Raw genomic sequence first — 5,920 nt, forward strand, 5'->3', positions numbered from 1 at the left:
CACCTCGCGTTGCCTTCGAGGGTCTCCCAAGCTCCCTCTAGGCACTCCATCTCTACTCGATCACGGATTAGCTGCGCCGCCATCACGATCTACAAGAAAGAAGAGAAAGGGGTAGACTCTTTCACAAGAATCTAACTATGCCGCCACACAATGCGTCTCATAACCACTACATGCAATTAAAAGGAGTATCTTAAGGCTTTTCATCTCTGGTAATCGATTACACAGCCTTGGTAATCGATTACCAGAGGCTAAACTTGAATTACACAGCCTCAGGACATGAAATATGCAATAATGCACTGTGTAATCGATTACACATGCCTGGTAATCGATTACCAGTGACCCATTCCTCTGTGTAATCGATTACACAGGCTGGTAATCGATTACCAGAGGCTTCCCTAGCTTCCTGACCTCGTTTTCAAGCCTGGTAATCGATTACACCCCTTGGTAATCGATTACCAGAGACCATCTTAGCCTCCTGTCTTCAATTTTAAGCCTTGTAATCGATTACCCACCCTTGGTAATCGATTACCAGAGGCCACAATCCACATATTACACAAAATTCACAGCTGGCCAGCCACCACAAGCCTCCTTGCTTTGTGGTCTTGTTTTCCTTTTATCTGTTGACTGCCAGGAGCTCGCCTGTTTAGGTACATCACAGGTTCTCACTGACCGACTATGCCCGGGTTGGGTCGGGATTGGTCAAGCTTGGTTTTGGGCAATAGCACCCCACCTGACGTCCCCAAGGTCTCCTGACCCCCGCGACATATCTCCAGGTACCACTCTGTGGTCAACAATAAAAGCAGGAAGTTCACCCTTCAACACTTCCTCATCTCAAGCTTGTAGGATTATGGGGTACCCATCACATGTGGTACTAGGTGGCGGTCGGGCGATGGTGCACAACAAGTTTTCCACATCCACAATGCGCGCGTAAACCCACCATCCCCTATTGCCCACCTCCAACTGAGCTCACGTACTCCCACGTAGCCCATATCCTCATTTCTCTCAACACCGGGTCCCCATCAATCCTCCCAAGCTTCCACAACATCCAAGCAAAACAACATTCAAACAGCACAAGCTATCATAGCCAAGCAAAACAGAGCAAAGGCAGAAAACTCTGCTCAACACATCAACCAAAATCACAGCTTTTCTCACTTAAAGACCACAGTAACAATTCCTTCGATCCAATTCGTTAACCGTTGGATCGACTCCAAAATTTTACTGGAAGTCTATAGTGCATAAGCCTACATTGTGACCGTTGGGATCTACTAGCAAACATCCAGAACTCATTTTGTACTACTCTTTCCACAGCCAACCACACACAAGCATTTTTTTGCACTTGTGCAAAATTCTGCTGCACAATTTCACAGCAAAAATTCTGCATAAGTGCAGATTTCGGAAATCACACTTCCTCTCATCCAATCTTGGCCAAATCAATTCCTACAAGTCCCAAATCATGTATCAATCATGTCTAAACCAAATTCAAGCTTTAAAGCACAGCAACACAGAATCTAGGTGTCCAACACCCCTCCATTCAATGGCTTTTCTAGGTTTGAAAGGTGAAATTTAGAATGAGGTGAATTTGAGGCAAACTCTCACCTCACACCAGTCCATAACGTCAATCTAAACTTGCCCAAACTGGAATTACACCTAAAATTCCACCAAATCAAAATTTGACTCTTCAACACCCAATTTTGCCCTAGAAATGGCTCTTGGTTCACTTTGGTCATTTGTTTTTCTCTCTACCTCAGCCTAACCTTTCTCACATGTCCTAAATGACATTTCAAGCTAGTATTAACTCACTTTAACCTCCATTTACCACAGAATTCAGACTTAGCCTTCCAACTCTCAAAGTCTCACTCTTTTTCCACTCATAACATCACATTCTCACTTTCTAACCTTAGGTTAGTTCTACCCTTCGTCTCTAACAGATTTCCATCAGCAATTTCAGCATATAAACATCACAAACATCATCACAAAAACCCTAAAACAGAATGGGTATGTTTAACTCATCCAAACATGGCAATTTCAACAAGCTTTCAACAAATGTCTTCACAAATAATCATCACACAGCAGAACCCTAGCAAGATTACCCATCATATCTCCCCAAAACCCCATACCCACGAAATTTAAGAGAGAAAGAAGTCCACCCAAACCTGAATTTTCGAAGTCCCACTCGTAGCCACGCACTTCACGATCCTGAAAATGCTCTTCTTTCACGATTTGGGGGCAGAAACGGGCACTAAAGGTTGAAGCTTTGTATGGAGCTTTAATGGAGAATGAGGGAGGAAGAAAGGCAACGTGAGGGAGAGAGAAAGCTGTCTGAAAAAAAAGTGAGGGCTGAGTGAAGAGAGAGAAAAGCTTTTTGGTTTTAAATAAAAGGTTTTCCTCTTTTTCTATTATTTTATTCAAGCTCTGCCACATGTCCCTATTTGATTGGAGCAAAAAGGGCCCACTTTCTCTTTTTGACTGTGACCTATACTCAGTCACAAAAGTGGGGAAAATCTGACCTCTGAAACGCTAAAATACTGCCTCGGTTTGCGTGCTGTTTCTCTGGTTCCAGTTTCTCGCGTTTCTCTGCGTCCGCCGGGGCCAGTTTTCGAAAGCAAGCAATATATATATCAAAACACTCAGAATAAAACCCCGAGCGTGGTTCAGAGGTTGGTTTCGTTAAATTTTAAGTCGCACGCAAAACGATGATTTTTAACTAATTAATTAGGAATTAACCCATAACCTCCCAGTTATGGATTTCTCTCCCTTAATTAGTCCGACCCGCATATCTTGCCCCCGCTATTCTTACTCTAACCAAGAACATATATGCATATACACTGAATAATACTTATATATATAATCATTCAAAATACATCTTTTTTCGAAAATTCCGGGTAGAAATTTCTAGGATGTTACATCCACAACCTGCTGCCTTCATTTCTAAGCCTGGTAATCGATTACACCCCCTTGGTAATCGATTACCAGAAGCCCTCATAGCTTCCTGACCTCGTTTTCAAGCCTGGTAATCGATTACACCCCGTGGTAATCGATTACCAGAGACCATCTTAGCCTCCTGTCTTCATTTTTAAGCCTTGTAATCAATTACCCACCCTTGGTAATCGATTACCAGAGGCCATAACCCATATATCACACAAGATTCACAGCTGGCCAGCCACCACACAAGCCTCCTTGCTTTGTGGTCTTTGTTCCTTTTATCTGTTGACTGGCAGGAGCTCGCCTGTTTAGGTACATCACAGGTTCTCACTGACTGACTATGCCCGAGTTGGGTCGGGATTGCTCAAGCTTGGTTTTGCGCAATAGCACCCCACCTGACATCCCCAAGGTCTCCTGACCCCCGCGACATATCTCCAGGTACCACTCTGTGGTTAACGAATAAAAGTAGGAAGTTTCACCCTTCTACACTTCCTCATCTCAAGCTTGTAGGATTATGGGGTACCCATCACATGTGGTACTAGGTGGCGGTCGGGCGATGGTGCACAACAAGTTTTCCACATCCACAAATCGCGCATAAACCCACCATCCCCTGTTGCCCACCTCCAACTGAGCTCACGTACTCCCACGTAGCCCATATCCTCGTTTCTCTCAACACCGGGTCCCCATCAATCCTCCCAAGCTTCCCCAACATCCAAGTAAATCAACATTCAAACAGCACAAACTATCACAACCAAGAAAACAGGGCAAAGGCAGAAAACTCTGCCCAAAACACCAACCAAAATCACAACTTTTCTCACTTAAAGACCCCAGTAACAATTCCTTCGTTCCAGTTCGTTAACCGTTGGATCGACTCGAAAATTTAACTGGAAGTCTCTAGTACATAAATCTACATTTGGACCGTTGGGATCTACTAGCAAACATCCAGAACTCATTCTGCATTACTCTTTCCACAACCAGCAAATACATAGCATTCTTCTGCACTTATGCAAAATTCTACTGCACAATTTCACAGCAAAATTCTGCATAAAGTGCAGATTTCGAAAACCACACTTCCTCTCATCCAATCTTGCCCAAATCAAATCCTAAAAGTCTCAAAACATGTATCAATCATGTCTAAACCAAAGTCAAGCTTCAAAACACAGCAACACAAAATCTAGGTGTCCAAAACACCTCAATTTAATAGATTTTATAGGTTTGAGAAGTGAAATTGAGAATGAGGTAAATTTGAAGGAAACTCTCACCTCACACAAGTCTATAACATCAATTTAAACTTGTTCAAACTGGATTGACACCTAAAATTTCACCGAATCAAAATTTAACTCCTCAACACCCAAATTTACCCTAGAAATGGCTCTTTGTTCACTTTGGTCATTTGTTTTTCTCTCTAGCACAGCCCAAACTTTCTCATAAGTCCTAAATGGCATTTCAAGCTAGGATTAACTCATTTTAACCTCCATTTACCACAGAATCAAGATTTAACCTTCTAACTCTCAAAGCCTCACTCTTTTCCCACTCATAACACCACATTCTCACTTTCTAACCCTAGGTTAACCCTACCCTTCATCTCTAATAGTTTTCCATAAGCAATTTCAGCACATAAACATCACAAGCATCATCATAAAAACCCTAAAACAGAATGGGTATGTTTAACTCATCCAAACATGGCAAGCTCAACATGCTTTCAACAAGTTTCTTCACAAATAACTATCATGAAGCAGAAAACTAGCAAAACTACCCATCATATCTCCCAAAACCCCATACCCACGAAAATCAAGAGAGAAAGAAGTCCACCCAAACCTGAAATTTCGAAGTCCCACACGTAGAGACGCGCTTAACGACTCCAAAAATGCCCTCCTTTCGCAATTTGGAGCATAAATGGGCACTAAAGGTTGAAGCTTTGTTGGGCAACAATGGTGGATGAGAGAAAAGAAGAAGAAGGCTGCGTGAGAGAGAGAGAGAGCTTCTGAATTTTCTTTTGGCTGAGTGAGGAGAGAGAACAGCTTTTGGTTTTAAAAAGGGTTTTCTCTTTTCCTATTATTTTATTTAAGCTATGCCACATGTCTCCATTTGAGTGGAGCAAAAGGGCCCACTTTCTCTTTTGATTGTGACCCATACTCAGCCACAAAAAGTGAGAAAAATCTGACCTTTGAAACGCTAAAATCCTGCCTCGGTTTGCATGTCGTTTCTCTGGTTCCAGTTCCTCGCGTTTCTCTGCGTCCGTCGGGGCCAGTTTTCGAAAGTAATCAATATATATATCAAAACGCTCAGAATAAGACCCCGAGCGTGGTTCAGAGGTTGGTTTTGCTAAATTTTAAGTCACACACAAAACGATGATTTTTAAACTAATTAATTAAGAATTAACCCATAACCTCCCAGTTATGGACTTCTCTTCCTTAATTAGCCTAACCCGCATATCTTGCCCCCACTATTCCTACTTCTACCAAGAACATATATGCATATACACTGAATAATACTTATATATATATATATATATAATCATTCAAAATACATCGTTTTCAAAAATTCCGGGTAGAAATTTCTAGGATGTTACAGAAATAGGTAATGTTTTTTTTTAAACGAGCCTAGTTTATGCTTTGGTAATCGATTACCATCCAGTGTAATCGATTACACAAGAACAGGCAGCCTATAATTGATTACAACATCCTGTAATCGATTACCAGAAGGCTCATTACTCCTGTAATCGATTACCAAGCCTTGTAATTGATTACAACTCATCCTCGTCTATAAATACCCACGAAACCAGTGTTGCTGCGCAGCCAAGGCTTCTCCTCGTGCCTCCTCCATCCCTAAATCTTCAAACCTTTGTATCTTACTCAAATCTTCACCAAAACACATCCCGTAAAGCCCAATCTTCCTCTTTTTCACTCATCTTTCACTTCCACCGATTGAAATTTACTAAAACTTCATCAAATGGAAAAACCATCGAAGAAGAGAAAGGGATCATCCTCCACCGCCG

Source organism: Glycine soja, chromosome 13 (genome assembly GCF_004193775.1).
Source record: "Glycine soja cultivar W05 chromosome 13, ASM419377v2, whole genome shotgun sequence".
NCBI lineage: Eukaryota > Viridiplantae > Streptophyta > Magnoliopsida > Fabales > Fabaceae > Glycine > Glycine soja.